An 8800-nucleotide genomic window follows, 5' to 3' on the forward strand; every position below is an offset into this window, starting at 1 on the left:
TTAAGTTTCTAAAGTTTTATTTTACATTATAAACAAAGAACAACAACTGTTATCCTTTAATATTCTCCTGATCTAAGAGGAGACCTATAACTCACACGGGACTTACAACACGCAGCTACCTGCCAGATACTAATCCTGTTCTGTTTACAAACTACCCAACTCTGACTCATTCCATCTAAAAGGGATTCACAGCACAGACATTTCGCCAGAGCGTTTTCAGTTCGGGTTCACAAGCAGTGATTTAAATACACTGTAGAGGGGAACTGTCAGCCACAGCAAACAGCTGGTAATTTGAAGTCAGCTGCAACAGCTGGACTAGACGCCGATATAGATATTGGGGAGTACAAGATTTCTGATACAGAAGATTGTCCGATATATGTGTATAAATATTGGGGGTCAACCGATATGGCTTTTTACAGGCCAATACTGATAAGGATTGTTACTAATCTAAGAGACAGATACCCAATATTTGAAACCTATGCTTGTCTGCCGTAGAAAAGTGTCAAAAGGCATCAAACTTTAGAATAAGCCAAACTCTTAACACAAAACTTTGGTGAAATGCCCCTAAAGCATATGTTTAATTCACAGAACCTTTCAAACATGACCTCAACACACAAAGAGCACGGAGCTATCAGAATAATTAATATGAAGTTGAACAGACAAACAAATATGGACAGGGCATCGATAAAGTCCAGAGAGAAGTGACTGCACCTGCTTTAGAGCCAAAGTAGCAAATCTTTAAATGAAAATATCTTATTGGCAAATCAGCTTAAAAAATGACCGATCCCGATAATCATAAAAATGGTGAATATTGGCGCCGATAATCGGCAAGGCCCATAACTGGTCGACCCCCAATATACATTCAATATTTTGATGATTCCTAAGATGTCGTAAGGCTTGATATTTTAGTTTCACCATTAACATTTAAGAAAATAAACATAAGTTATTTTATGCAAAACATAAACATAAATGCAGTTGGGGTTTTTTGCATCCTACTCTGTACAATACAAGATTTCACATCGGTAAACATGAGCGCCGATATGTCTGTGAAAGGCTCATATCGGCATATATCGGCTGGGATCGAAGCTGGACCCAAACCCGAATCTTACATGATATTGTCCCCATCATAACCAAACACCACACCTGTCAACAAAAACCTGAATGGAGGACAGTTTGGAGAGGCAACTGTTTGTATCACAGCCAAAGATGGTACAGTGGAACGTGCGGTATGTCTACACAGTTTTTCCCAGATTATGTACATTATCTAATACTGAATAATAAACACGATCAGGTTATACTAGGAGTCTGAAACACGACCAGGTTGTACAAAGAGTCTGACACATGATCAAGTTGTACTAGGAGTCTGACACACGACCAGGTTGTACTAGGAGTCTGACACATGATCAAGTTGTACTAGGAGTCTGAAACACGACACGTTGTACTAGGAGTCTGAAACACAGAGTCTGACACACGACCAGGTTGTACTAGGAGTCTGACACATGACCAGGTTGTACTAGGAGTCTGACACATGACCAGGTTGTACTAGGAGTCTGACACACGACCAGGTTGTACTAGGAGTCTGACACATGATCAAGTTGTACTAGGAGTCTGACACACGACCAGGTTGTACTAGGAGTCTGAAACACGACCAGGTTGTACTAGGAGTCTGACACACGACCAGGTTGTACTAGGAGTCTGACACACGACCAGGTTGTACTAGGAGTCTGACACACGACCAGGTTGTACTAGGAGTCTGACACACGACCAGGTTGTACTAGGAGTCTGACACACGACCAGGTTGTACTAGGAGTCTGACACATGATCAAGTTGTACTAGGAGTCTGAAACACAGAGTCTGACACATGACCAGGTTGTACTAGGAGTCTGACACACAGAGTCTGACACATGACCAGGTTGTACTAGGAGTCTGACACATGACCAGGTTGTACTAGGAGTCTGACACATGATCAAGTTGTACTAGGAGTCTGACACACGACCAGGTTGTACTAGGAGTCTGAAACACGACCAGGTTGTACTAGGAGTCTGACACACGACCAGGTTGTACTAGGAGTCTGACACACGACCAGGTTGTACTAGGAGTCTGACACACGACCAGGTTGTACTAGGAGTCTGACACACGACCAGGTTGTACTAGGAGTCTGACACATGATCAAGTTGTACTAGGAGTCTGACACATGACCAGGTTGTACTAGGAGTCTGAAACACAGAGTCTGACACATGACCAGGTTGTACTAGGAGTCTGACACACAGAGTCTGACACATGACCAGGTTGTACTAGGAGTCTGACACATGACCAGGTTGTACTAGGAGTCTGACACATGATCAAGTTGTACTAGGAGTCTGACACATGACCAGGTTGTACTAGGAGTCTGACACACAGAGTCTGAAACACGACCAGGTTGTACTAGGAGTCTGACACATGACCAGGTTGTACTAGGAGTCTTACACATGATCAAGTTGTACTAGGAGTCTGAAACACAGAGTCTGACACATGACCAGGTTGTACTAGGAGTCTGAAACACAGAGTCTGACACATGACCAGGTTGTACAAGGAGTCTGACACACGACCAGGTTGTACTAGGAGTCTGACACACGACCAGGTTGTACTAGGAGTCTGACACACAGAGTCTGACACATGACCAGGTTGTACTAGGAGTCTGAAACACAGAGTCTGACACATGACCAGGTTGTACTAGGAGTCTGAAACACAGAGTCTGACACATGACCAGGTTGTACTAGGAGTCTGAAACACAGAGTCTGACACACGACCAGGTTGTACTAGGAGTCTGACACACAGAGTCTGAAACACGACCAGGTTGTACAAGGAGTCTGACACACGACCAGGTTGTACTAGGAGTCTGACACACGACCAGGTTGTACTAGGAGTCTGACACACGACCAGGTTGTACTAGGAGTCTGACACATGATCAAGTTGTACTAGGAGTCTGACACACGACCAGGTTGTACTAGGAGTCTGACACACAGAGTCTGACACACGACCAGGTTGTACTAGGAGTCTGACACATGATCAAGTTGTACTAGGAGTCTGACACACGACCAGGTTGTACTAGGAGTCTGACACATGACCAGGTTGTACTAGGAGTCTGACACACGACCAGGTTGTACTAGGAGTCTGAAACACAGAGTCTGACACACGACCAGGTTGTACTAGGAGTCTGACACACAGAGTCTGAAACACGACCAGGTTGTACAAGGAGTCTGACACACGACCAGGTTGTACTAGGAGTCTGAAACACGACCAGGTTGTACTAGGAGTCTGACACACGACCAGGTTGTACTAGGAGTCTGACACACGACCAGGTTGTACTAGGAGTCTGACACACAGAGTCTGAAACACGACCAGGTTGTACTAGGAGTCTGACACATGACCAGGTTGTACTAGGAGTCTGACACATGATCAAGTTGTACTAGGAGTCTGACACATGACCAGGTTGTACTAGGAGTCTGACACACAGAGTCTGACACACGACCAGGTTGTACTAGGAGTCTGACACACAGAGTCTGACACACGACCAGGTTGTACTAGGAGTCTGACACATGACCAGGTTGTACTAGGAGTCTGACACATGACCAGGTTGTACTAGGAGTCTGACACATGACCAGGTTGTACTAGGAGTCTGAAACACAGAGTCTGACACACGACCAGGTTGTACAAGGAGTCTGAAACACAGAGTCTGACACATGACCAGGTTGTACTAGGAGTCTGACACATGACCAGGTTGTACTAGGAGTCTGACACACGACCAGGTTGTACTAGGAGTCTGACACACGACCAGGTTGTACTAGGAGTCTGACACATGATCAAGTTGTACTAGGAGTCTGACACACGACCAGGTTGTACTAGGAGTCTGACACACAGAGTCTGACACACGACCAGGTTGTACTAGGAGTCTGACACATGACCAGGTTGTACTAGGAGTCTGACACACGACCAGGTTGTACTAGGAGTCTGAAACACAGAGTCTGACACACGACCAGGTTGTACTAGGAGTCTGACACACAGAGTCTGAAACACGACCAGGTTGTACAAGGAGTCTGACACACGACCAGGTTGTACTAGGAGTCTGACACACGACCAGGTTGTACTAGGAGTCTGACACACGACCAGGTTGTACTAGGAGTCTGACACACGACCAGGTTGTACTAGGAGTCTGAAACACAGAGTCTGACACACGACCAGGTTGTACTAGGAGTCTGACACACAGAGTCTGAAACACGACCAGGTTTTACAAGGAGTCTGACACACGACCAGGTTGTACTAGGAGTCTGACACACGACCAGGTTGTACTAGGAGTCTGACACATGACCAGGTTGTACTAGGAGTCTGACACACGACCAGGTTGTACTAGGAGTCTGACACATGACCAGGTTGTACTAGGAGTCTGACACACGACCAGGTTGTACTAGGAGTCTGACACACGACCAGGTTGTACTAGGAGTCTGACACATGATCAAGTTGTACTAGGAGTCTGACACACAGAGTCTGACACACGACCAGGTTGTACTAGGAGTCTGACACACAGAGTCTGACACATGACCAGGTTGTACTAGGAGTCTGACACACAGAGTCTGAAACACGACCAGGTTGTACAAGGAGTCTGACACACGACCAGGTTGTACTAGGAGTCTGACACACGACCAGGTTGTACTAGGAGTCTGACACACCACCAGGTTGTACTAGGAGTCTGACACACGACCAGGTTGTACTAGGAGTCTGACACACGACCAGGTTGTACTAGGAGTCTGACACATGACCAGGTTGTACTAGGAGTCTGACACACGACCAGGTTGTACTAGGAGTCTGACACATGATCAAGTTGTACTAGGAGTCTGACACACAGAGTCTGACACACGACCAGGTTGTACTAGGAGTCTGACACACAGAGTCTGACACATGACCAGGTTGTACTAGGAGTCTGACACACAGAGTCTGAAACACGACCAGGTTGTACAAGGAGTCTGACACACGACCAGGTTGTACTAGGAGTCTGACACACGACCAGGTTGTACTAGGAGTCTGACACACCACCAGGTTGTACTAGGAGTCTGACACACGACCAGGTTGTACTAGGAGTCTGACACACAGAGTCTGACACACGACCAGGTAGTACTAGGAGTCTGACACATGACCAGGTTGTACTAGGAGTCTGACACACGACCAGGTTGTACTAGGAGTCTGAAACACAGAGTCTGACACATGACCAGGTTGTACTAGGAGTCTGACACACAGAGTCTGACACATGACCAGGTTGTACTAGGAGTCTGACACATGACCAGGTTGTACTAGGAGTCTGACACAAGCCTCGGTGCTCACCAAACCTCTCGCCGGTGCAAAAAGCTGAATGTCAAGACTGCAGTGCGGCTGCTTTAGTTGCACGCATGTTCCCGTCGGCGACAACACAGCAGAAGTGAATGAGGGCGGACTAGAAGTACTCAATAGCCGAAGTAGCAAAGGCGTCTGGCAGATGAGTCTCCGCGCTGAATACGTGTCAGTCGATGCACAAAGCGCCAGTGTGAACGTTCAATCCAAAGGAGACGAACCCGCGGTGCCGTTGGACGGACGAGGACGAGGACGAGGACGAGGACGAGGACGAGGACGAGAGATCAAAGGGCCGGAGCCGCACTCGACTCTGTCTGACTTTGTTTACATTTGTGAAGCGCTCCGCCCGCCGCCGCCGCACACTGCTCACTTGACACGAGACTGAGGCCGGACACCGCTGCGGTCCAACGCGGCCGGTCGCACACGGAGCGCTGACATCAATAATTCACCTGACGTCAGATTATGCTCCGGAACCCTCCACAGCCACACCTGAGACCAAGCAAAGCACCCAGCTAATCCCAGGTCGCGACTCATTTCCGGAGCGTTATCCTCAACACTGGCGCCACAGGGGCGAACAGTCATTGCCTATCGCTTTTTTTGTGTTTCTGTCTTGGCATCTGTCTCGTCGCGACAGGAGGCTGCTGGCCCGTCCAGTGGCTGGGGACGCTTTAGCTCGTGGATAACGCAGACATAAAGCTGACTACGGTAACGTTAGCGCTGTGGTTAGCTCGCGAGCTAGTGGGCGAAAGGCCGCACCCCGGAACTACCCCTAAATTCAAAGTGTGAAAAGAAGCCTCTGAATGGATGTGCAGTACCTCAGTGTCCTCGACAAAGCGCGTGCTGTCATCTTTGCTCCGGTTATTCAGGAGTTGTCGTCCCTCTGTCGTGGTCGGACACGGGCACACAGCTAGCATCCTCTGTTGGCTATTTACCTGGCAGGCGGCCAGTCAACATGTCTTCCTGGTCCGTCGAAAGCCTCCGTCGTGAAATCGACCAATAGGGCAAAGTGAACCACAGCGACTGGCCAATTAGAGGAGAGCGCGAGTGAGGTCCCGCACGCAGTTTGACAGGCAGTTTCTTCCGCCAATCAGCACGTCTGAGCCGTCTTGTTTTGGTGCTGTGCTGGTGCACTTGATCAGCCTGGGATTATTTTCCAGTATAAAAATAAGATTATTAAGGAAAAAAAGAGTTTACCTGCCATGTATCACAATCATATTTATTGCCACGTAGGCTTTCATATAAGAACTTTAATGTTTTGGAGCATAACAGTGGGCAGAAGAGTGAGGGGAAAGATGAGGCTAAATAAAGAGCAAGTACTGTGAGGATTGGGAGATAGATACAGAATCATAAGTGAAATCTATACAATATAAATTAAGAAAAAAAGACAACAAATATATAGTACATTAGGAAAATATGTGTAATATGTCATCACGAGATCAACACTTTGCAAGAGGGGAATCATTATCAACATGGTCCAGTGAAATGTGGTGCTGGAGGGACCTCCCCATTCCTACATATCTCTAAATAGTCCATAGCATGTATTTACAGTTGTTAGGATTAAATTCAAATTAAAGTGTCAATTGTTTAAATATCAATTTCTATTGAGATTGTAACATCTTCTCTTAGACCGATCATTCCCACCATCATAATCAAATAGATTTGTGATGGCACGGTGTTGCAGTGGTTGGTCACCTCGCAGCGAGAAGGTTCTTGGTTCACGTCCCAGTTCATACTGGGGCCTTTCTGTGTGTTTTTATGCTCCCCCCGAAACTGTGTGGGTTTCTCCAGGTTCCCCCGGCTTCCACAGCCCAAAGACATGCAAATTGAGTGTGAATGATTGTTATCTCTGTGTGGCTGCTTTCAGACTGGCACTGAAGTCCGGGACATTTTCCTGAGGGGCTGTATGTGAGAGCACATATGTCCACAGATGTTGCTCTTGACATCCCCACTTTCGTCAGCCGATCCGCAGGTATAATCTCCGGAGAATGTCCGAGTCAGCCCGTGTTGAGAATACAGCAGGAGACTCTCCGGAGAATTCACGAGCGGGCGAGTGGTTGTGTTGATGACTACAAACAAAAACGCAGCTTTTGTTGATGGGCTGGCAACCTGTTTACCCCGTCGCCGCTCACCCAATATCAGCTGGGATTGACTCCAGCCCCCCCCCCCCCCCCCCCCGCGAAAAGGATAAAGGATGCATGGTTGGATGTTTGCGCTGAATGAAAGGTGAACAGATCAGCAAAGCGATCACAATTTGCACTGAATAGGAACATGGATGTCTGCGTCACATCACCTGGCAATCCATCCAATCTCTGTTGAGGCCTTTTACTCAAAACGACAAAAACATCAACCTCCACGGTTGCACAGCAGGAAAAGTACGGGGATCTCCAAAGTCCTTTCGATCCATCCTCTGGGAAACGTGAATGTTCTCAATTTCGTTCCCAGTATGTTGAGGTATTTCACACAATGGTAAAATGGTGGACCTGCCAGTGAGGATAGAGGATACGTTGAGGGTTTACCAAAGTGGACTCATCCCCTAGGTGCCATGGATATCTGGTAATGCGTCTCATAGTTGTCAGTGTATTTTTGATAGAAAGTCTCATTATGGCACTAAAGGGCAATTGTTCATCTTGGGACAGTGGTCTGGGGAAAATCTTAAGGCATCAAAGATTTGAGGTATTTCAGCGGGGGTCAAATGTGCTAAGCATGGCCAAGAAATGCCGTCATGGGACTGGGGGCTCTGTACTATTCCATCTATTTGAGACATTTTGACAAACAGCTTCACCCCACCTATCATCCCTTGGTGAATTTTTCAGAAGTATTTCTAAATGCTCCGAGCTTTTCCTTTGCCAGTCAAGCCATCCCCTCAAGACCTACTTTTGACTGTGGCTTTGAATAAAAACCATCTCTCAAGTGCATTATTTTCCATGTTTTTTCTCAATGTTATTGCAACCAGGTACCTCGTGGAGCTCCATTTTTGGTACAGTCACTACTCACTGCAGATCATATGAGTTATTAACACCTCCCTCACTTTCGGTTCAGCCCCCTCTTGTTTTTAATATGCAGAAGGTCAGGGCCCCCCAGAGGACACCTAATTAGAATCTTCTTGCTCGGGGCAATTTCGACAGACCACAGTCTTTAAGCTGCCTTTCTCACCCCGCGGTTTACAGAAAGCAGTTGCTTCCAGATGACAGCATTTGTGGATAGACGCATCTCAGAAAATTGCACTTTTTTACCAAGGACTTCACGGTTCACAAACGGCCTCGGGGAAGTTGTCTCATTACCTCTGCCTGTTATACGTCCAGGGACTTTCCTCCGGCCTCTTCGTGGATGACGGACGTCTCTCTCATTGCTCTCTCAATAGAACTTAATTTTTCTAGTTAGCGTGGTTTTTTTTGTTTGTTATTTCGGCCTTGGAGACCCTGACGTTTTATTGCTTCCA

At 47.1% G+C, this 8800-nt stretch overlaps 1 protein-coding gene across 16 annotated transcripts in view; it reads right to left on the bottom strand.

Moving 5' to 3' along the window:
* The window catches only part of kiaa1109 (KIAA1109 ortholog), a 75884-nt gene extending 69555 nt beyond the window's left edge, over window positions 1-6329 (bottom strand). For all 16 annotated transcript variants that reach the window (XM_035611456.2, XM_035611459.2, XM_035611470.2 and 13 more), the window contains exon 1: window positions 6177-6329. The gene's annotated coding sequence lies outside the window, so the exon portion shown is untranslated. The remainder of the gene's footprint in view (window positions 1-6176) is intronic.
* Between the last annotated feature and the right edge of the window lie 2471 nt (window positions 6330-8800).

This window comes from Scophthalmus maximus, chromosome 15, assembly GCF_022379125.1.
Source record: "Scophthalmus maximus strain ysfricsl-2021 chromosome 15, ASM2237912v1, whole genome shotgun sequence".
Classification (NCBI taxonomy): Eukaryota; Metazoa; Chordata; class Actinopteri; order Pleuronectiformes; family Scophthalmidae; genus Scophthalmus; species Scophthalmus maximus.